At 44.3% G+C, this 25,017-nt stretch overlaps 1 pseudogene; it reads left to right on the forward strand.

The window, feature by feature from the left end:
• The first annotated feature begins 9,499 nt into the window (after positions 1-9,499).
• LOC133775113 (hypoxanthine-guanine phosphoribosyltransferase-like) lies at positions 9,500-18,306 on the forward strand (annotated as a pseudogene).
• The last annotated feature ends 6,711 nt before the right edge of the window (positions 18,307-25,017 follow it).

Consider the following 25,017-nt stretch of genomic DNA (forward strand, 5'->3'; position numbering starts at 1 on the left):
TCTGTCTTCTCATTCATTCACGTCATTGTTACCAAACCATGAAACCCTCTTTGTACCCTCCCATTCAACTGAGTTCCCCTCACACTTAACAGTTTTCCTGGAACCTACTCTTACTTAATATTTACCAAGACAAGATCCCTATCTAAAGAGAACAGTGGAAAACAAATACTTGGTAATCTTTAGAATCAAGCAGCCATGGATGGGTGGGACCCTAAAGTGTTAGGTTAATGAATGGACCTCACTTTTATCTGCTTACCTTGTGACCACCTGGTCAAAGCAGATAGAAAGACTTCTGGAACCAGGCACGTGTGGATTGATGATGCTTTATAGTGCTAGAAAGACTTCTGGAAATTCTCTCTCAGAATTTCACTAGGAATCAGATTTTTGGCTAGAAGAGTCAGCCTTTTATATTCCTCTACAATCATGCTCCATCTTTCTGGTTTTTGGAGTCTAACATGATCACCCTTCTTTTGCAAACCAAGAGTGAAATAATTCACAAAGGATAGGTAGACAAAAGAATAAGCCAGTGGCACTTAGGCTAACTAAAAGATGACAAGACCTACAATTTGAAGCAGGGAAAAGTACTAAGCAGTCAACACCCTACTTGCTGGCCTCTAGTGAAAGTCCAAAGAGTATCAACCAATCGAAAGCCAGAAGAAACAACAGCTGAGACTGATCTGCATCAGTGCCTGCCATACGTGATATACACGCTGCGGGTGGCTGCTCAGATGTCCCTGTGGGCCCGAGGCGCTCACACCTCACGCCCACACCAGCAGGAAGTGCTGGCGGCTAATGGTTCTCAGCCAGGTCCATTTAGAAATTGTGCTGTGCCGAGGAGACCCACCTCACGCAATGCCATGCCTTCCCTCTGGGTGTGCATCTAACAGTCAGTGTCCTTGCCCTTGTCTCAAGGAGACAACCTGGAAAGGCCATCCCAGCTGCCCTTGGAGGCTGAGACTGCACACACAGCCCAGGTTCTCCCTTTGCTCCGGCCTGATTATTTTGCTTCCCCTCCTGAAGAGTTGATGTCAGGTGCACCCAACACATTTCTTCCTGCTGAGTCTTCTCAGAGTCTGTTTCCCAAGAAAGCTGACCTAAAACACATACTTGTATGTGTCTTAGGCTGGCTCCAAAGAGGTGACTCCCAAATTATTTTAAGTCATGGAAATATTTCCAAGGGACATGTAATGTTAACCCATTTTGGCTTATAATTTTGAGACATATGTTAAAAAACAGGTTACAAAAACAGTTCAGTTGCTATGAGTGCAATGGAAATAACACATACATTTTCTAATACTAAACTCTTGAGGATACATGAGAGTACTTCAAAACATGTGGAAAATAGAATTAAGAATATTCTTTATTTGGGGGCAAAAATTTTTTTAAGGATTTATCATTTTATTTGTTTGAGAAACAGAGGTACAGAGAGAGAAGAGTTTCGGGAAACAGGTCTCAAAAAACTCTTCTCTTCCATCCCCTGGTTCACTCTCTAAATAATTGTAATGGCCAGACCTGGGCTGACCTGAAGCCAGGATACAGGATGCAGGAAACATCAGCTTCCTCCAGGCCTCCCATCCAGGTGCAGGGCCCCGAAGACCTGGACCATCCTCCGGTGCTTTCCCAGGCCATTAACGGGGAGCTGGATGGAAAGTGAAGCAGCCAGGACTCAACCAGAGCCCATATGGAGTGCCAGTGCTGCAGGCAGAGGCTTAACCTACTATGCCAAAGCACCAGCCACCAAGGGCAAAAATTTTTTGAAATTCAGGCATACAAGAGGGTCTTGTATAAAGTTTTGAAGCTCCCTTGCAGTCAGTGAACTATACTTTGTGAGTTCCTTCGTTGGGCCAGGCATTAAGTTAGGCATTACACCAAAAGTGTGACAAACATGGCAGTTAACTCTCAGTGGTGAAGTTAGAAGTGAGTTTCACTTTATTCTTATTTCTAGAATATTTCCTAAATTTTGTTTTGTAATTAGACACAAAATTATAAGAATGGCTTTATAAAGTATTCTTCCATAAATAAGTTTTATTGCATTGTGCATTTCAGTAAACATTTTCTGACATTTTTATGTGACCTGTTTCCCAAAACTTCTCTCCACTCTTTGAAAAGCCTCCGGCCTAAATAAATTACATCATTTCAATGGAAGTGGAAGAGCAAGTTTTGAATGGTTTCAGGATTTGGGATGTGCTGAGTTTTGATAAATTCTCAAACACTGAAAGTATATAGCCTGAGACTTTTTTATGAACCATTTGCATTTTGAAGCTGGGAGAAGCAGACACAGACACTTCCCACTGACCTCCGATTACAGGACAGAGGGAAGATAAGTGTTTCCCAGCACTGAATCATTGACAAGGTCACCATGGTCATGAAGAAGGCGGAGCCCAAACTTCAAGTTTGGGGCCAACCCCCAAACACCATGACATTCTTTATCAGTCCAACATGGACTCCGTCACCCCAATATTATGTTCATATATTCTCCTGTTCCATCAGTCTATTGGGAATATATTCTAGCTGGCTACATCTGGTCTTCAATTAAAAGACAAAATTTTATATGTTGTCATTTTAAAGCTAAAGGAACAAAAAGTGAGAAAACTAATTTTAAGTATTATTCCTTCCTCCAAAATGTATTTGTTTTGTTTTCTTCTGTTGGCTCAAATGAGTATATTTTATTATATCTCTGGCAAAAACTTTTGCATTATTCAAACAAAGTTAACCTGAAGGTTAATTGAAATGTGGACATTTTTATGAAAACTCTTCCAGTTGCTAATGAATTTCTGCCAAGCCAAGATAAAGAGTGAGATGTAAAATGAAGTCAATGCCTTCCAAAATACAAGTTCAACCATTACGGTGATTCTGTGCCAAGTGGCATCCAGACCGGCATTATCTGATCCGAGACTGAACGTGGTGTTGCATTGGAGGTCCAGAAACAGAAGCCGGGAGAGTTGCTCTTTGTAAACAGCTTCTCCAATTTTCTTTGGTATTGAGACCAGCAAAGGTATACCAAGGTCTTCCGGGAATTAGTAGTGCTCATCATTTTCAAGGAAACTGTAGTGTACCCAACAGAAAATTCCTTTATCTGAAAGAGTGTTATCTTCACTCTATTTCTGGGGCTAGCAGGGTATCAGATGGCAGGTGGTGGAAGTGGAAGCGCAGCCTGCTTGAGCTCCTGATGTTGTCCCTTGATTGGTCTCTTTCCTTTACTCTAATGGCTTTTGTTTATATTCAGTGTCCTAGATCCCTCGTCTATCCTACAGGCTACTGCTAGACTAATTCTCCTAAAACAGCACTCTTGCCCACATACACTTGCTGATGTACAGTTTGTTGACTCCATAGCTTGGAGATCATAAAATTTTAGAGGAAGAAGGGTCTTGGAAATCTTCCTGTCCAGGTCCTTAATGAGATGAGAAAATCGAAGCCTAGAGAGGTAAAGAGAGTTGCAGAAGGCCACACAGTAAGTTCTTCCCACCTTAACTCATTGTCTTCCTCAAGGCGATCTGCCTCCAGGCAGCGATGCTGAGAGCAAACACATTCTCCTTGGGAAGAAGTGAGGTATAGAAAAGCAAGGGAAGCCAGTGACCCAGGGAGTCCTGAAGGCCCCACTGGGAAGCCTGGGAAAGGCAGACACTCCTTGACTAGAGAAGGGGTCCTCCCAATAACCCCACAGTAAACTGAGGGTATAATAACTGGAGATGCCCTGCCAAACATCCTAGCTTGGCATCACAGCACCCTGCACAGAGTCGATTATTTCCCACGTGACTGTGTGCCTGAGAGCTACATTAGCTGCCACTGTCCAGCATCAAGAGAGAATAGCACTGTGTATCACTTGGCCCAGAAAAAGACCAAAACTCAAAGTATTGTTTCTGCTCAATGAGGATCACTTTCACGCACCATCATAAATCGAAATGCCTTAAGTTGAATGATCGTAACTTCAGAACCATCCGTGGTTAGAGGGAATTAGTCTGTTCCATGCAGGACTAACTTGGGGTGATCCCCTCTTAATCAAATGTGCATCTGGTATGCTTTTTAAAATTACTATTTATGTATTGTATTCATTTAAAAGGCAGAGAGAGAGTTTCCATCCACTGATTCACTCACTAAATGCCCACTCAACCAGAGCTGAGCCAGGCTGAAGCCAGGAGCCTGAACCCAGATCTAAGTCTCGCACATGGCTAGCAGGAACACAACCTCCCAGGGCATGCATTAATGGAAAGCAGGAATCAGAAGCAGACCTGGGACTTGAACCTAGGCACTCCGGTAGGGAGTGGGTGTCCCAAGCAGTGTCTTACCTGCTACGCCGAAGGCTCACCCTTGTTCTATGATTAATAAGCCAGTGACTCCCTGCGTTGCAGAGAGGAACACTGTCTTTCTCTTTTCCTCTAAACTTTGAAGAATTCCCTAATTCCTCACCCGATCCCAGACTTACCTGGAGACATGAATAATTTAGAGATTAGGTGAAGGTAACAAGGAAAAGAATCATTGACTGGGTACTGGGCTGCATTCTCACTGCACCACACCTCCACGTTCTCTAGCCTGGATTCCAAGATTTCAAGAGCTAGCAAGGTCTTGGGAGGGAACACAGAACTAAGATGAAACAACCCAGAGAGGAGAGGCAAGGGAGCACTGGCCTGCCAAGATGAATTTGCTCATCCACCCATCTATCTACCCACAATTATTTATTGAGGGCTTGCTGACAGAAATTAGTGCTGACTGTAGCAGTGAAATAATTACTGCTTACTGAGTGTGTATTTGTGCCCGGACCTCTACTAATCATTTTCGTTTCATTATCTATCTGATCCTCCCAATGACTCCGTGGGCAATGCTATGATTGGCATCATTTCATAGTGGAAGACACTGAGCCTTGGAGGGAGCGCAGCCCAACGCTACTAAAAGGCAGGACTGAGATCCAGAGTCAGACGGTCCAAGGCGCGAGCCCTCAATTTTAGCTACTGTGCTGCCCCAAAGGGGATCTGGTAGAGGGTACAGATTTGTAGGTGAATAATTCCTCGTTACTCATGCAGATGTTCGTGGCACTTAGGAACATCTAGTGTGTATAGGCAGTGTGCCAGGATCCAGGGTCGCGAAATCCAAGGAGAGGCCAAGAAGCCGGAGTCGGAGGATCTAGAGATCAGCCCTCTCTCCTCTGCCGCCCCACGGGGTTCCATTCACAGCACTGCTTGACACCAAGAACAGGCACACTTCTCTCCCCTCCGCGCCAAGCGCCGTGCTTGGCACGAGAAGAGCGGCCGGCGAATCTTGGTTGGGTTGAATGCAGGCAGAGTCTGAGCAGGCCCCAGTAAGGAAAGCAGTTCCTTTGCCTGTCAGGCCAGCAACACTTCTGCAGAAGCGGTGACCAGCTGTGGCTGGAGTAAACGGCCACGTGGATGATGGCAGCCCCCGGGCTGTGCTCCCCAGCTGGCCGGATGCAGCTCTGGGTCTTCAGCCGCCTCGCTTGAGCCTGGATGCAGCACAGAGGTTCACCCTTACCAGAGTGACATCAGTTTCTAGATCACGGCCTCTCAGTACTGGGTGAAGAGATGAGTGTTGGGGACAGACAGGCCTGGCTGTGCCCTTGACTGTGTCTTGTCTAAGTGCCTCAGCTTCTCAGAGCTTCCATTTCCTCATCCACAGCACAAGGCGGGTTTTCCTTCACCGGAGCATGGTAAATGGTGGGCCAGTCCATTTTCTGTCAGTGTGGCTGGCTCACGGGATACACAGTCCGACATTGTCTAGGTGTTTTTTGTGTGTGGATGGACTTTGAGTAAAACAGGCTGCCCTCTAAAATATGGGTGGGCCTCATCCAAGCAGTTGAAGGCCCTAACAGAAAAAGCGCTGAACCCTCAGCGAGGGGGAGCTCTGCCGGCGGACGGCCCTCGGCTGCGACCTGCGACACCCACCTTCCCTGGAGCTGCAGACTCGGGATTTGCAGCCTCCTGATGACATGGGCCAAATTCCTGAAAATCAGCCTCTCTCTCCCCTCCACACACACACACACTCATGCACACACACAAAAGCAGTCACATGCACACACAGTGCACACACATGCACAAATGCATGCAAACACCCATGTACTATACACGTGCACACATGTGTGAACACACCCACATACACACACAGGCACACATACACCCATGCACACACAGGCACATACATACACACACATACACATACACACATTTCCAAAAGTTCATGGAAAATACATATTATGAAAAGTTATGCATTAATTTAGAATTTTTTCCCCAAAATAAACATCTTCTTTTTTTGTTCTTTTTAAAAAAAGACTTGTTAATTTATTTGAAAGTCAGATTTACAGAAAGAGAGAGAGACACAGAGAGAGAAAGAGAGAGCACCATTTGCTGGCTCACTCATCCAATGGCCAAAACAACCAGCACTGGACCAAACTGAAGCTGGGAGCCAGGAGTTTCACCCAAGTCTCCCATGTGGGTGGCAGAGGCCCAAACACTTGGACCATCTTTCATTGCTTTTTCCAAGCCATTAGCAGGGAGCTGCATTGGAAGTAGAACAGTCGGGACATGAACTGGCACCCGTATGTGATGCTGGCATCACAGGCCATGGCTTTACCTCTTACACTAAAACACTGGCCCTCAAAATAGACATCTTTTAACTCAACTTTTCCACAAACTTTCTAAAATATTTATTTATTTATTTATTCCAAAGACAGAGTGACAGAGAGAGGGAGAAACAGAGACTTTTCATCCACTGGTTCACCCCACAAATGTCCACACAGCCATAACTGAGCCAGGCTTAAGCCAGGAGCCTGGGACTTCATTTGGGTCTCCCAGGTAGGTGGCAGGGACCCTAGTACTCGGACCATCATCCATTGCTTTCCTAAGGGCACTAGCAGGAAGTTGGCTCGGAAGCAAAGCAGCCAAGACTCAAGCCAGAACTTCAACACGGGATGGTGGCACCACAGTGGCACCTTCGCCCACTGCACCACATCGCTGTCCTCTTTTCATGAACTTTTTGGAATACCTTTGAGTTTAGGACCAGAAGGTTTTCAGATTTTTATTTCTTGTTGTTCGGAATATTTGCACATATATATGATAATATATATCAGGCAGGGGAAGTAATTTTAAACACAGAATTTATTTATTTTTCATATACTATATCTCACACACACAGCCTGAAGGTGATTTTATGCACTACTTTTAACAGTTTTGTGTATAAACAAAGGTTCATGGTATAGAATTTTCCACATGACATATTAGGTCAGCGCACAAGATGTTTTAGATTTGGAAGCATTTCAGATTTGGGATTTTCAAATTATAGATGCTCTCTCCATGTACATGCACCTCATTCTTTTTTTAAATATATATTTATTTATTTGAAAGGCAGAGTTACAGAGAGGCAGAGAGAGAGAGAGAGAGAGAGAGAGAGAGTCTTCCATCTGCTGGTTCACTTCCCAGATGACCGCAATGGCCGGAGCTGTGTCAATCCAAAACTAGGAGTCAGGAGCTTCTTCCAGGTCTCCCACGTGGGTGCAGGGGCCCAAGGACTTAGACCATCTTCTACTGCTTTCCCAGTCCACAGCCGAGAGCTGGATCGGAAGTGCAGCAGCCAGGACACAAACCGGCGCCCATATGGGATCCCAGCACTGCAGGCGGCGGTTTTACCCAACACCAGAGCGCTGGCCCCAACGCACATCATTCTTGTTTCTCTGGGGAACTCTAATGCAGACACTATGATCCATAAAATGTTCCTGGTATGTAACAGGTGTTCAGTGGCTATTAGCCTCATTCCTCCTGCCCCAGGGATCTCCAGCCTCTGTTCTCCAGGTGACAACGTGGCAGACAGGGAGGTATCAGGACTCACCATCCCCCTGTAACCTCGCACAGCTCAGAGAAGATGACCCAGATAATCAAAGTATCTGCTCTATGCCTGAAGGGACCGTTTCTTTTCCCACCAAGAATCCTGGGAGGAATCTGAGGGTTTATCTGATCCCCAAATCACAACAGGTTGGAAGGTCACACACTGACGCAGTTTCTTTTGCTTGTTTGTTCCTTTGTTTTCACTCGCTTCTTTTTAAAAAAAATTAATTTAAAATTTGGCAAGTAGCACGTACAGTGATTCTTGGTCATTTTGTGAAGAGCTGGAAGATCAGGCCTACTGTGCTTGCTCAGGGCCATATGGCTGGGCCTGGCAGAGCTGGGTCTGAACCCAGGTCTTACCTCCCAGGAAGCGGTGAAGACCCCCTGGGCCACACGGACACAAACACTTCTATTAACACACTAGGTGGTCCCCATAGATCCTCTTGTTCCCCCATAAGGCTTATTCATTTCACTCATCAGATCAAGTTCAGTGTCACAAATAAACGCAGCACTCTTAAGATGGGGCTAAAGGTTTTCTACTGATTCGCTTAACCGTCTCTGTTTATGAGCACGGTGCTGCCATCAGACCTGCCTTTCCCAGCTCCGTGATCTTGGGCAAGTGTCTCACCTTCTTAATGCCAGTTGTACATATTGCAGTGTACAGTGGGGAGGATTCAATGAAACAGCTCACCTCAAGTTCTCCATACAGTGTCTGGAATACAGTAAGCACTTGGTAAATGTCACTGGGACTGGTGTTGTGCACAGCCAGTGAAGTCATAGCCCGGGGTGCTGGCATCCCGCAGGAGCGCTACATTCAGTCAGCTCAGCTTCCAATCCAACTCTCTGCTAATGCACCTGGGAAAGCAGTGCAGGGTGACCCAAGTGCTTGGACCACTGACACCTACGTTGGAGATCGGATGGAGTTCCAGGCTCCTGGCTTTGGCCTGGCCCAGCCCTGGATGCTGCGGCCACTTGGATAGCAAACCAACAAATGAAAGATCTCTTTCTTTCTGTCTGTCTGTCTCCCTCTCTCTGTAACTCTGCCTTTCAAATAAATAAATATATATATCTTTAATAACTATGTAAGTAAATGTCGTTGAATTAAGACATCATCAGAGAAATTTAAATAAATATGATAAAATATCTACAGGGCTGAATGGCTTTGCATTTCCAAATATGAGTTCACAACGAAATTCCCAATTCAAATCAAACGTCAGAATTTTTTTCATCTTCTCCCATTTTAAACATATAAATGTATTCATTTGGCCTCACCTAGAAAACATGAAATATGCCAATACAAACATGTTAAATAAAACTGCAAGATTTATTTGTGGTTATTTTTCCTGTTGGAATATAACCTATGAATAATGCACACAATTTTTATGCTAAACATTGAATCAATTCTTTGTGCCTCAGTGCTTTCGTTACTAATATGATATGCAGTTGGCTTACTTTGCTGCTGCTTGTATTGATTTCAGGGTCTGCTTTATTTCATCTCTTATGATATAATATTCCCTCTCAATATGTTATCCTTAAATTTCCACCAATAAACACAGTGTTCGTGGGACTTGCTTTCTCAATGCAGGGACAGCACATATTGAACAGAGACCATTATGATGAACTGCATTTCAGAGTGCAAACTAAGAGCCCGGGGCTGCAGGAGTCTTAGGACCATGATCAGCAAATTTGTTATTTCCTTAATTGCCCTCTCTTTCCTGGTCTGTGATCTCTTCGAGGTGAGGACCCAGCCTATTCATCTCTGAATCCCAGAGCTGGCCAGAGGAAAGCCCAATTTATAATTTTAGACTGGAAAGCATGGGTGGCAGTTGTGGCGCAGAGAATTAAGCCACCACTTGGGACGCCCGTCTGCCACATCGGAGTGTCTCAGATGGAGTCCTGCCTCTATGTTAGATTCAGCGTCCCACTAATGCACTTCCTGGGAGGCGGCACAGGATGGCCCAAGTACCTGGGTTCCTGCCACCCACGTGGGAGATGCAGATGGAGTTCTGGGCTCATGACTGTGGCCTGACCCAGTCATAGCTGTTGCAGGCATTTGGGGACTGAATCAAAAAATGGAAGATCTCTCTCTCTCTCTCTCTTTCTCTCTCCATCGCTTTCTTTGTCCCTCTGCCTTTCAAATAAATAAATAAAGTTTAAAAAGATTGGAAAGGAGTCGGTGCTGTGGCGCAGCGGGTTAACGCCCTGGCCTGAAGTGCCAGCATCCCATGTGGGCATCAGTTCTAGTCCTGCCTGCTCCTCTTCTGATTCAGCTCTCTGCTGTGGCCTGGGAAAGCAGTAGAAGATGGCCCGAGTTCTTGGGTCCCTGCACCCACATGGGAGACCCAGGGGAAGCTCCTGGCTCCTGGCTTCAGATCGACACAGCTCCGGCCAATGCAGCCATCTGGGGAGTGAACCAGCGGATGGAAGACCTCTCTCTGCCTCTCCTCTCTCTGTAACCCTGCCTGTCAAATAAATAAAATAAATCCTTTTTAAAAAAATTGGATAACAACCACTCATGAACACTTAATTCAGCAATTCAGCATTGGAACTAAATTAATTTCAAGGATGACCTATTCGAGGGTACTTCCAAAACTTCATGGGAAATGGAATTAAAACATGAGTTTCTTTTGGTGCAAACCACTTTTTGAAACTCATGAAGAATAGTATGAATACATACATTCTTCATGAACTTTTTGAAGATCTATCACATGAGTAATTTTTAAAAATTTTGCCCCAAAACAACCTCATCTTTTAATTCCATTTTCCTCGACTGTTTGGAAGTGCCCTCATGTTGAAGTTGCTGGAGTACCTGTCCCAGTTCTCACACATGTCCTCTCTCATCTAACTCATCCCTTTGCTCACATCTCTGGAATCCTCTACCTCTTCCCCGGGTCCTTCCCCTGCAAGCCCCGACCAGGACTAGAGGGGTCCCTGCTTCTGGCCTCTTAGGTTCCTTGCCTCCCAGAATCTCTGCCTGCAGCCATGAGTGAGGACAAAACCCAGGGACATTCCAAAAACAGCTGTCTTTGACTCACCTCCTCATCAAGGTCTGAAATAATCCTTCTCTTCAGATCTCATCATCTTGTCATTGTTTTTGTTTTTGTGGTTCTTATCACTAATTGCAGATTCCTCCTAATTATCACTTACTTTGTAAGAGGTACTTGCTTTGTCTTGTCTAACTTTCTCAGCCCTCGGATGGGAGGTGTATTGCACAATGAGTGTTTTGCAAATGAAAAGACTCAAGCCCATAGAGTGTGTTACCTTCCCAAAGTCCTAACTGATAAACAACAGAGGGGACCCCATCAGCTGCCTCCATTCTCCTTAACTCCTTGCAATTTGGTGCCCAACAGTGGAACTTTGTTAACTGCTTACTTTTCAGAGTAGGTTCTCCTTGATCTCTGTCTCCCTTCCATTGCACTCCCCAGTTCACCTCCTATCTCTCTGTCTCTTTCCTGGCCTTCATCCTCCCACTGCCCAGGATGTACCTAGAGCCGGGAAGTCCCTCAGGTACTGCTCCATCTTCACTCTTCATGGTGCTCTCTAACAATCTCATCTATTTTTTCTTCTTTTTTTTAGGATGTATTTATTTTTTGAAAGGCAGAATCACAGACAGAGATGGACAGACAAAAAGAGAGAAATCTTCTATCCTCTGGTTCACTCCCCAAATGGCCATAATGACCTGGACCAGGCTGAAGCCAAGAGCCAAGAGATTCTTCCAGGTCTCTCACATGGGTGCAGGGGTACAACCACTTGGGCCATCTTCTGCTACTTTCCCAGGCCATTAGCAGGGAATTGGATCAGAAGTGGAACAGCTGGGGATCGAACCAGCACCTACATGGGATGCCAGGGTTGAATTTGGCAACTTAACCCGTCACAGTGCTGGCCCCTATTCTTGTTTATTTAAAGCCCATCTCCCTAGTTTTGGTCCCAATTTCCCATCTTCCTACTGTACCTCCCTGTATGGATGCTTTGTCACAGCCTCATATCCATCACACCACAAAGTAATTTCTCCATCCTCCCCTCCAAGAAGGTAGCTTCTTTCCACCCTGCCACCCTGACTGTTGTATCGCTTTCTGTGCCTGAGCCAGCTGGTACACCTGCCAGGTCTCTCACCCCCTCTGCCCTATTGTCTCACACTTGGATCTTACTGTGGCACCTTCATTTGTCCCCTCAAAGTTCTGCTTTTGTCCTTTCCAGTCCACACAACCATGTAGACGGCTCTTCCAAGGTTACTCCCTTGACAATTGATTAATTCAATAATGTTTTACTATGAATCAATCTGCCAGTCTGCTAATCATTGGGAATGATGTGATTTCCCTATCTTAAATAAGTGATGCTATCCCTGAATTTTTGTTAAATGAGAGAAAGAATGAGTGAGGGACAATACAACTTTGACAGCTGGAGGGACCTTGAAGACCACCTAGTTCATTTATTGATAAAGAAACTGGAACCTATCCACTGGTTCATTCAAGAATAGTTATGGAGGGCCAGCTCTAGCTCAAGGAGATTGTCTATATCCTGGGATTTTGACCAACGCAAACCAGATAGACAGTTCCCCCTTTATGGACCTACCTACTGTTCATTATGTAGGTTATTTATGATAATTGTGTTAATTCGACAAATACTTACTGAACATCTAATATGTGCTAGCACTTTTTAAGGTACTAAGAATATAGTCAATGAACATAGCTTAAAAAAAAAAAAACCTGCCATCTTAAAGCTAACATTCCAATGAGAAGTTACAGGAAGTATACAAGGATATATTTAAATAATGTGCCATGATACTGTAAGCACAGTGAGAGGCAGCCCATGTCGAACTAGAATACAGAATGCATACATAGACAGAGCTCCTGGGTTTGAAACCATGCTCTACTCTGCTAGCTCTGGAACGCTGATCAAGCTACATAGCTTTTCTGTACTTTAGTGTCTTATCTATAAAATACAAACAGTGCAAAGAATTGTCTTTTTTATGAGAATCGAGCATTTGGAAGTTCTTAGGCTAGTCCCCAGCACATGAGAAGTGCTATGAGAGCTTTAAATTAATACCTGTGGAGAAAAAAAAAAAACACAGAGAAGGGGCAGAGGTTACCAGAAGCATGGAAGGATGCAATGGGTGAGGAGTCCTCAATGAAGACTTCCTGGAGAGGGGGACACTGAAGCTAAGACATGAGCAGTCAAGGGAACTTATCATGTGGATATCTGGCAAGTGTTCCAGGTAGAGGGAGTACATTCAGAAGTGGGAAGTCTCGAATGGGGACTAGGGGGCAGCATGGAAGCCAGTGTGGCTGGAGCAGATGTGCTGAGGTGAGAAGAAGATGAAATCAAAAGTGCACAGAATACAGGAGGCAGAGAGCCTCAGGGGCTCTGTAATCATGCTTTTGGCTTTTGTCCTAAGCCCTTGGAGAGTGTTGATCTGGAAGTGATGTGACCAGTTCTGTGTTTCAAAGGCTCCTCTTCCTGCCCTGGGGAGAAGAGCCAGCCAGGGAGTGAAAGCAGGAAACCAGTCAAAGAGGCTTTTACCGGGATCTGGAAAATTAAGGGTAGACCAGGATGGTGAGCTGTGGTCTAATTTTGGATATATGTTAAAGGATGAGCTGATGGGATTTTCTGTTGCTTTGGATTTGGGATGGAGAGAGGGGTTAATGAGGGAAGCAAAGAAGTTCTGGGTACCATGAAGCCATGAAGGTTTTCTGGAAGGAGGTTGGAGAAAGCAGGCGATGGGGGAGACATCAAGACAGGAATTAGTAGAAAAGGAAGTCAAACCATGGGACCCTAGATGACCACCCTATTTACACAGCAGCCTGTCAAATTAGAGCCAGTGTTGCTATGTTTAACCAACTGAATTCAAAGACTTGCAGAGTGAGGGCCAACGCCAAGCCTATAGATGTTCTGCTGCCTGCTGGTAGTGAGAGTATGAAATCCAAAGTATTGGTCGAAACTGGGCTGTAGTACCAATATGGCTGTCTAGCTCCCTCTGCTGGCCATTGTCACATTTCAGTCACTATTTGCTAAAACATCCTAGTATTTTACTTGTTTGTAATATTTGTCATAACTTTCCTTCAGATATTGGGTTTTCATAAGGGCATTCTTAATAGATGCATAAAAATTCTTATTTATGTTCTAAATTCCAAGAAAAGTCACATCACCCTCATCATCCCAATTATCCCCCTCTGTCTCACGCTTTCCCCACATTCCCTCAGGCTATATCTTATTTAGATCTCAGATCTCCTGTGTGAGGTAACTAAGGCATCGTTCCCATTTCTTATGAGAGCAAACCAAGGCTCAGAAAAGTGATGGGTTTCTCCGCTCTAGGACTCAGAATATTCCGTTATGAATCCAAGCCTCTCAGCATTGGAACACACACCCCACACGACTAGGAACCTTGGATGACACAAAAACTAGAGGCCACCATAACGTTTCCTAGGCCATCTTTCCCCAGTCTCCTCTAATAGGGGGCATTTCTTGTGTTCTACTCCTCACAGCTAGCACCTGCATGAAGCACCCAGTCCTTTTAATATCCTCAACATCTCCCTGAAGTAGGTGTTGTTATGAATCCCATTTCGCATGTGAGCTTGCTAAGGTATATGCATGAATGGCTTGCCCATGGTCCCTGGCCTATTATAAGAAAATGCCAGAGTAAGGACTTGCACACCGTTTCCCTGCCCCCACCATGTCCCACCCTCACTTTCTCTTCCTACCTGGAGATCTGGTCCCACACCTACCCTGGGCTCCGAGAACATGACCTGGGACATTTCTCTTGGGAAGCTCTTTCACCTTCTCCTTCCAGGTAGACTTTAACCTTGAGAACTTCAAAACAGCAATTGAACGTGATCTTCTGCCAGCTTGCCCTGACTGGTGGGACTTTCAGTGTTCACCCAGTGCTCTAGGGCATAAGTGTTACACCTGTCGTGTGAGTAGGTGGGTAGGCGCAGTCCTCATTTTACTGGTGAAGACCCTGAAACTCCTGTAATTGCTGCCCAAGAAGTCTTCCTTGACTAAGCATAGAAGGCTCTTGTTTAAGGTCAAGACCTTTTTTTTTTTTAATCATTTAGGTGACCTTAAACAGATTGATCTATCTCTCTGGACCTCTAGTTTCTCATCCATAAAATAGAAACAGAGTGTTTCTGGGAACCAAATGACATCATGTGTGTTAAACCCTATTGAAAATTATGAAATCTTACATATGCATTTATTTTTACATTTTTAAATTATTTATTTATTTTACTTAAGAGACAAATATAGAGAGAGGGAGAGACAGACAGAGAGAGCTCCCATTCACTGGCTCACTTTCCAAACACCTGCAATGGCCAGGCTGAAACTGGGAGCAGGGAACTCGGTCCAGGTCTCCACATGCATGAGCGTGTAGTGACTCTTACTTATCTACTCTAAGAGGGTTAAGGATTAGACTCTGCAGTCAGGAGCCCTGGATTCAAATCCAAGAGCTACCTGTTCACAATTGTATCTTTGGGTTCTTTATTTAATTTTTCCAAGCTTTGTTCTTCTTTTGTTCCCTTTGTAGAAGAGCTTGTGACAGAGGCAGTCTCCCAGTAGTGTGGTGAAGAGAAAGGGAGGGGACCGGGGCTGTGGTGTAGTAGGTAAAGCCTCCGCCTGCAGTGCCGGCATCCCATAGGGGTTCCCATTCGAGTCCTGGCTGCTCCACTTCCGATCCAGCTCTCTGCTGTGGCCAGGGAAAGCAGTAGGAGATGGTCCAAGTCTTTGGGCCCCTGCACCCATGTTGGAGACCCTGGCTTCATTGCGGCCATCTGGGAGTGAACCAGAGGATGGAAGACCTCTCTCTCTCTCTCTCTCTCTCTCTCTCTCTCTCTCTCCCTCTGCATCTCAAATAAATTTTAAAAATCTTTAAAAAAAAAAAAAAGGAAATGGAGATAACAAAAGGATCAAAGTGGTCAGACTGGGCCTGGCACCCAGTGTTTTTGTCATTATCGTCATCACTGAAGCTCTGAGTGGGCTCTGTGAAAAGTCACACTCCCTGGAGAGATTTCATAACAGGAAGTAGAAAGTGAGGAGTGGCCACACTGGAATGGAGAAGGAGGGAATTCATATTTTTTGACATTTCCTTGTCAGATGCTTTTAACTCCGAATAATAGAACTGGGAAATCTTACAATCAGTACTAAGCTTTCAAATTTAATATTTCAATGGATCATCAAGGAAATTTCTAGGTCATCCAGAGAAGTATTTTTCAGGACTAGGGTTGTGTTGCAGGTAAGCACCTGGCTCAGGGAGCTCACAGATCTGAATGTGCCGGCTTCAAGTGGGGGAGTTAAAACTACAAATAAGTGACTGCATTTGACCCATGTCACACAACCAAACCCAGGAGACACAGAAGAGAGTGAGTAAAAAAAATCATTCTTTCAGCGCTAAGCCTGGTACAAATTCATGGCTCATGACTTCAACATTCGTCTCTGCTAAAGCTGCACTGCATGCTGTTTTCTTTCTTTCTTTTACAAAGCAAGGCAAGTCTTCTTTTCTTCCCTTTTTCTTTGCAGGTGGCGATGATGGATGTTAGTATCACTTAGTCTTTCCTGACTTGCATAAAACTTGGAAGTAGTGGATAACAGAATGCGAGACAATGAATTTCCTCTACCGTAAATGAACACTTGTTGTAGATGCACCATCAATAAAGAACAGCTTTTCAGAATGAGAAAAAAAAAAAAACACAGAAAAAATATATCAGTTTTAAGATACTTCTAACATTTGAAATGTGATGATATAAAATCAGTGTGCTCCTTACTTTGAAGAGATCGGGTAAGAGCTTGCCTATGTTTGACATTTTTGACCTTCCAGAATGTTCTTCTGCCTAACCCTAATGATTTGGTTCATTCATTCAACAAATCTTGTCCTTTACTTTTCTGGTTTTTCACTTAATTGCTGTTACTGAAAAATAATCATTGGTCTTCAGCAAAGAAATAGAATAAAAGAGTGCACAAATTGCCAATTGCTCTTACCTGGCAACCCCCACGTTGGCAGCAGATGCAGTGACCGGCTCCCAGGTTACACGTCTTTAATAACAGGGTGAGGCTAGATCAGTGCCTTTAATGACTCAGAAAATGGAAAAGCACAAGCCCCTTAATCAACTTGAAACTTGGCCTTGATTCCCCTGAATTTCTTGAAAATCAGGAAACACCCATCTTGTCACTCAAAAACATGATTTTCTATAAATGAATTTAAATATCAATCACTTGTCATATAAATCTCCCGCACATGACACTGGTTACATTGAAAACTCAAAGATATACTACAGTCTTGCAGCCAAACCCAAGACATGGTAACCAGCATAATGGGATGTCAGGCCATCTTAGACAATCAGGGTTCAAAATTTTCTTTTATTAATTAGAGGTTGGGAGTCCTTGGCTTACAAATAACTGAGACGTGGAGGACCCCCTCACAGTGGGGAGCAGACCAGGGCCATCCCCAGAGTAATTACTGCTTTGATGCCAGAAGCTAGTACGTCCCAGGCACAATTTTTCACACAGGGACTTTACAACAGGCCTGGGAGGGAGGTACCACTTTCTCTATTTTACCCAAGAGGAAACAAACTCCAAGAAATGAAGTTCCACACTAATTAATGGCAGAGTCAGGCCTCTGACTCCAAGCTAGAATGACAAATTGTCCCAACTGTCTGGGACTGAGACAGCTCCTTTTGTGAGAGACCCCCGGTGCTAAAACTGGGACAGTCCTGGGCAGACTGGGACACACTGGCAACCTGTGTTCAAGTCCAGTGCTGTTTCAACCAGAAAGCTCTATTAAAGGGTCATGTGGGCTAATGTGAGATGCTCTGGCAGTGCACCCACTGTTAATAACAGGAGTATTTGGAATTGTTAGGTGTCCCACCTCAGTCCAGCCTATCAGGGCAGCCTCCAGCCTCATGTCACAATTAATAATGTTGAATCAAGCTAGATTAATTTTGTATATCCAATCACTACACTGAGGATTAGAAAAGGTGTTTATTTCTTATGGGTTAATCATAGATGTCTTGTCCTTGAAACGCTATGAGGGAGGTGAGAGGCAAACATAGCACAGCCCTCTGATGCTCCAGGGAGGCCGTAAATTCTTTGCTGATTTGCTGGATTCCAGCAGAGCACTGATATATTCATTCCATGACTGCAGATTTTATATCAGAGAGCTCCTGTAATGACGAGTCAACCAGGGACATAAAAGTAATTTATGGAGGTGAATTTACAACTCCCACTGGAAAGAATGTCCTGATTAGAAAAGATATGATTGACTCTGTCAAAACAATGCAAACTTGACTTTCTTTGGTCAAGTACAATCCAAGCATGGTCTACGTTGCACATTGGCTTTAGATTAAAACTGCTGGATACAGACCAGATTGGGTTGGACATTAAATTCCAGACCAGTTTGTCGTAGGCGATGCCCTTGACCTTAATTTAATACTTCAAAGACTTGAATCATGTTTGAATCATTAGCAAGACTGGAATTGCAAGGCACAAAGCCTAAAACAAGAGTCAAATTGAGTAGTAGAATTTGGGGACCTCTGCAGTCTCATGGGCCCTACCTGTAAAATTATCAAATAGAGCTTTTCTGGGTCACCTGCATAGTAGAACATTCCGTCTGGACCTTCTGAATAGTTGGCCCGTTTTACACTCAAGAAGCAACAGTTGCTGCCATTCTGAACTCAGTGTGAGCACCAAGAGCTAAGAGTCCAGTGGCTCCCATTGGAGGGGTTGCTGTTCGATTTCTGAATTGAAAAACTCCTCCAAACAAAAATCCAAGCAACTTTGAAAGAGAAGACATATTAGTTTGCCAATCAACATACGAATATTTCTTTAGGCATAAATTCATGAAAAGAACAGAACCAATTGAATACTGTTAATTATTATATCACTTAAAAACGTAACAGTTTTCTTACCTAACAGCATTTAAGAGGCTCATTTGTATCATCTAAGCTGTATTTTAGACGTTTTTAGTATTTTAGTTTTAGTATCGCTGAGTTTTCCCATTTGTTAAGATTACTTCTACGTAGTTTCTTCTATGATTTCTTTCACTATAAACAGAGTATTCCAAAAGCTCTTAGACATTTTGAATTCTTCAAAGCAAAATACTTAAAAGTTGTCAATTAAACAACAGCCAAAGTAAGTAAAGCTTTTTTTTTTTTTTTCTAACACCTTCAAGTGATAAGCTACACATTGATTTGGAAGAGCAGGACTAAAATCAGGTGAATGAGAAACTCAGGGTGCTCGTGGAACCCCAAGAATGATATCTCCTTTAATTTTGTGCCCTCAGTGTCTCTCTCCTTACTCTAGACTTGATCTTGCTGAATGTGATTTACTTGGAAACCACTCTTTACTTATATCTAATATTTCACAATCACTTTGAAATATCTGATTCAAAACATACACACACACTCCCAGTTTGGTGACATGGAGCAAATTCGATCTCTTACTTAAGTGAAATTCACTATGTTGATAACTACATTTTCAAACACTACGCAGTTTTCCAACTCATTTTGCCAACTCATTTTTTATTTCCACACATAATTGAGTCAGATAAAATATACTTCTAGCAGGTGTTCTTTAAACTCTGTATTGGCCTGCCTATTTAATTAGAAGCTTAGACTATATTTTAAAACCATGAAGACTGTAGACCTTTCCATCCCAAAACATCCCAAGGAATATACAAGTATGTCCCAATCTATGGGAATAACACAATTTCATTGATTTCTTTCAGATCATTTAAAAAACCCCAGGTGAGGCCTTTGGAGGGCTGCCTTCCACACACCAGCTCAGGGGCACAAGGGCTAAGATCTAAGGCAGGGAAGCCTGGGAGTCTCGGAGGCAAGTCCCTGCTCTGAGGAGGCCATGCTGGTCTTCACCAAGCAGAGGTGAGAGGATGTGTAATGATAACGAGGACACACATCTCACAGGATTCTCCATGTGGACATAGTTCTGATGGCCTTTGATTCATGGCACCGCCCCTAAATTGTGCGACCCCCCAGGAAGGATACACCCCACATTGCCTATTGCCAGGGTTTCTTTTCTGCCCACGTTTTGTTTTTTTCCCCTCCCCAGTTCTCTCTCTCCCACCTTTCTTCACACTCCCACTGCCTCATGGGGTTACAGGAAGAACTCATGGCAGTTTGTCCATGAACACTGAAGCTGTTTCCTCATTCATTTGCTGCAAGGTCACCAAGGACACCTCTGATAACGCAGGTCGACCCACACCTCACAAGCATCGTGGATTGTAAAACTAAAATCCACCAAATCCTCTACTGATACTGCATCTCCTCACTCCTAGAAGAGTCGGCTCGAACTGGTGATTGAGTGAAGACTTGGGAAATCAGTTATTCAGCAGAGAGGCTGACAAAGTCAGCAAAGGGACCTGGAGTGCAAAGGCGAGGATCCAAGATGATCATAGCAGACAGGAGCTCTGAGAGTAAATTCTTCCTGATTTTTTTTTTTTTTTTTTTGGACAAGCAAAGTTAGGCAGTGAGAGAGGGAGACAGAGAGAAAGGTCTTCCTTCCATTGGTTCACCCCCCAAATAGCTGCCACGGCCGGTGCTGCGCTGATCCAAAGCCAAGAACCAGGCACTTCACCCTGGTCTCCCATGTGGGTGCAGGGTCCAAACACTTGGGCCATCCTCCACTGCACTCCCAGGCCACAGCAGAGAGCTGGACTGGAGGAGGAGCAACCGGGACAGAACTGACACCCCAGCCAGGACTAGAACCTGGGGTACCGGTGCCACAGGCAGAGAATTAACCTAGTGAGCCGTGGTGCTGGCCCTTCCTGAATTTTTAATCTGGGGTTGAAAATAAAGCAATGAGCAAAACAGACCAAGTCTCGCCATCATGGAACTGAGGTTCTAGGTGAAAGTAGATCAGGATGGAGAAAGGGAAAGAGAAGCTTTTTCTCTAAAACTTTTCATATTCACCATTTTCTTCCTATGGTTTCCATCTCTGGGTCCAAGACTGCTGTTGCTGTCACACTGGTTCTCATGAAAGGGAAAAAAGAAACAAAGGAAGTCCAGGGCAAGTGGCTTTATCTGTAGGATGATCTGGCAGTTGTGTTATTCACATCCACTAGCATCCTATTGGCCAGAGCTAGTTGCAGCTGAAGTCTGTAGCTGGAGAGTCAGGATCAAGTTAAAAATGGTGATGGGGACAGAGGGGAAGGTAGGGCATGTTGCACAGCAGTCAAGATGTCATTTGGGACTTCTGCATCCCTATCACACTGCCTGGGTTTCAGTCCTATCTCCAGTTCCAGTTCCAGCTTCCTACTAATGTACGTCCTAGAAGGCAACTGATGGTGACTCAAGTAGTTGGGGCACCGCCACCCATGTGGGAGACACAGATTGCGTTCCAGGAGCCTAGCTTTGGACTGACACAGCCCTGGATGTTGCAGGTATTTTGGGAGTGAGCCTCTCTCTCTTTCAAATAAATATTCAATAATTTTAAATGGCAAAAATAGTAATTTATTTTAAAAAAAAAAAGAACAGGCAGTAAGCAGTTGGTGATCCCCACATTTCTCTTTGTGGGTTCTTTGGCTTTGTGATAGCAAAGGGAGATACGGAGTGAGGCAAACCCTGACTCTAAAACGCTGCTCTCAGTCGAACATCAGCCCTCCCTGGTACACAGGAAAAGGACTCCTTTCTTCACCCTGGAGCTGAGGCACTGATCTGCGATGGTTGTGTTGTAGGATCCTCACATGATTCTGCAATAAATTGCTCCAGAAATGTCTACTGTGCTACATTTATTGTGAAAGTGTTTGACGTGTTAGTGGTCATGGATGAAACTTTAAAAGAACACTTCTTTAAGATGATCCCAATGGGACTCAATGTTCTAGAACACTGACAGCAGAAGGGCACCCGAGGAGCCTCTGAAGACTGGGCTGATTATGAAGGATTATTCTGCAAGGGAAATTTTTCTCTTGTACTGCAGGCGTGGTGTAGCTGCTCCATTTCTTAGCTCCTACCCTTTCCCAGTGTTCTTTCGGTGAGCTGATTGCACAGGGAGAGAAGTTCTACTTCTAGCACGCACTTCTGATTTCATTCCACCAAGGAGAACACCACGCCTTTGATCTCAATAGAGCACCACCCTCGTCAGGAGAGCAGGTGCTTGGACTGGCAATGCCAACGGAGGTGTTGAGCTCTTCTTGGGCAGCTTGAAGGATGATAATGACAAATGTTAACTTCTTATATTTGGAGCTGAGGAGTTCTGTCGCTACCCTTTGTTGACACCCAGCTTACGATAGGAGCTAACTCTTAGTGGAAAGTCACAGAAGGATAACTGCCCATGTCTCACTCAGGTGGGAAGGTGCTAACCCTCTTTGATGATTGACAGCTGGAGAGAGAGTGTGCCTAATCCTGTTTGGCAAAAGGGCCCTTCCCTGCTGTCTTCAGCATAGCCCCCATAGTCTGAGCGTCTTAGCTTCTAAACCCAGTAGGCTTTTGTCAAGACCGTTCTTCCAGAATAAAAACAGAACCCATTTTCCAAAAAATAACAGTGACCGAGTTATTCATGCATTAAACACAATCCTAAGAATTTTACAAATGTCATTTTACTACAAAAAAAAAAAAACTCAGGAGGTAGGCATTGTTATCAATCCTATTTTATGAGCAGAAAAATTGAGGTCTGATCTGAGCATTTCTTGTGTATCAGGCCCAATACCCCATGAATCTGGAAGCAGGCACCACCCACCGTGCACCCTGTACCGTTCACTCCTGTGTCTTTTGTTCCCAGAAACTGCTTTGGCTGTGTGGTCTGCAGTGATGGATGGACAGCCGATTATCTGCGGCACAAGCAAAGACTTTTCTTCCTAACCAGTAAGTGGAGCACCTGGGGTGTTGTTCCTTCCTGAGAGTTTATAAGCTCCTAATACCCAAGAAATTTTATTTTCATCACAAACTGTATTCTGTTTTTGCAGCTGGAGTCACGGGTTGCTACGATACATGGAATGCCTAGCACCGTGAGTGTTAGCTTTCTCCTCGCTGCAGGCCTGCATTTTGCATCAAGCCTTTCAACACTGTTTCACAGTTATGTCACTTACTAGGAGTCAGACGTTTTGCTGTGTCGTTACCTTACATCTATAAGTGATTTTCTTAATGGAGAACAAAGTTATGTCATCGTGTGATTCTCAAACCTGAGACTCGTATTGAAAAGAAACTAATATTCTTTCTTCTTTAGCGTCTCAATGGAAGAAGAGGAGAGAGTGAGACGCTTATTCCCACCTCCCTCACTCAATAGACAAACTCAGCAAGATGGTCACTGCTCTCTCCAGGTAAGAACTCACTTGAACTTTAGGTGGATGTAGAGAGGAGATCCTGTTGTCCTGTTGTCTTTGGTGGCCTACCACCAGTTCAACAAGTCCTTAATTCTACCTTGAAGCCCAGGGACAACTATCTTATGGAAGAATGATGCCACAAAGTCCTGTAGTATTCTTTTATTGTTTCTGTAATTCATCTTTGTGTTACCAACATATTCCAAACTAGATTCATAGATACTGAACTTGCTCAGTGGGTCACCTGTCTCTTAATCCCATGGCTTTTACTACCTCATGCTACCTGGCAATCCAAGCATAGGATGACAATGGCAATGTGTACTGTGTGCACCAAGTTCAAGAACAAATGTTCTATTAGAGTTCAAAGCCTTCTGTGTTTTGTGAATGGAGGTGGAAGACCAGCTGACCATGGCCCTCCCAGGGTGGCAATCAGCTAAAGAGTTCTTGATGGATTGTTCAAAACAGTATGTTAAAGTGATGACTCCAAAGTAGTGTTAAGTAAAGTAATTATTTTTTAAAAATTCTATTTTAAATGTCTGGGTTAGCACTGAATTTATAAGATACCTTTTACTGTCACTGCAGGTGTACTTTAACATTGTGCTTTGACCTAGTTGTATTTGTCATACATGAAAACTACTCAGTACGTATAACTACTTGCCTTTCAACAATCCACGAGAACACAGCCTTTTTGTGTACTAAGGGGTCTTCCTGAGACGTTCAAGTCACAGATTCAGGAATCATTTTAAGGAAGAAAAGGACATCAGAAAGGGAACCAAAGCTGATGCAGTGTCCTCCATGTCAAAGAAGGCACAGACATGAGTTGAGTTTGTTTCAAACAAGAGCTAAGAAAGGCACAGAAAGGGGCAAGGTCAAAGCCAAAGGAAGTTCTAGTTGTACCTGTAGACCAGGAAGTCTTTGGGCCAGAGATGGCTGCATGCTCAATAATCAGAGATACCCAAAGTTGGAAATACGGAGAGAAAGGGGGCAGGCACCACGACAATGGCCATACACGAGGTGGTATAAAGAAAAAGCACCCAGTCCATGAGCCACGTCCATGGCTCACCAGGGCCTCTTGTGGCTTCCCTCATTGCCTCAAAGCCTCCACTAAGTCTGAACTTGAGCAATCATGTGGGTGTTCTTGAAGGAGTCTCATAGATTGACTTCTACTCTACCTGTTTCATCTGTAGAAGGAAAAGTGAAGAAAAAAAATTTTCTGGCGTAGGCAGCTACTTCAAAGGTATCCCGATGAGCACAGATACAAGCGTGTGCAGAAATCAGCCACGAAGCTTGAGAGGAACACAGCCAGGCTACCCAGCCGGCTGGCAAGGACTTGTGTATGAAGACGCTCTGCAGGGGCTGTTCACTGAACCTGGAGCAAGTCTGAGGCGCACCCAGCACTGGCCCCAGACACCCACCTCCATGTCCAGCCAGCCCTAACTTCCCATGACGGTCTGCCTACATGGGAGGGGCAAGGGAGGGGTCCATCATGGTGGCTGGAGCTGCAAGTGCTTCTGAAGGAGACTGGATCGCCAACTGTGGGAGCAGAAAGGAGCCCACAGAGGCTGGGTGTTTGCTGAGATGCAGGCTCTGTGCTACACAGGCAGCGTTTGCCACCATCTTTAGTACTCTTCACATTTAATGTGGGTAAATCTCCAGTTCTTATTGGAGTGGAAAGAAAGCTGAAGTTCACAGAGCGCAGGCATTCTGTTCAAGATCACAGTGTGATGCTGAGATAGGGAACAAGAAACACCTGACTTCAACATTTATTCCATTGTCAACAAATTAAGCAGATTCCCCCAGAGAAGTCTGATTAGTTTAATTCTTCACTCAAGATGTGCATCTTTTAAAAAAACTAGACAATCTGAATTTTGAAAATTAAAGAATGTATTTCTAAATAACAATGAAATTAGAAAACATCCTTTTTTTGAGGTTTAT

The sequence above is a fragment of the Lepus europaeus genome, chromosome 16 (assembly GCF_033115175.1).
Source record: "Lepus europaeus isolate LE1 chromosome 16, mLepTim1.pri, whole genome shotgun sequence".
In the NCBI taxonomy this organism is placed as follows: domain Eukaryota; kingdom Metazoa; phylum Chordata; class Mammalia; order Lagomorpha; family Leporidae; genus Lepus; species Lepus europaeus.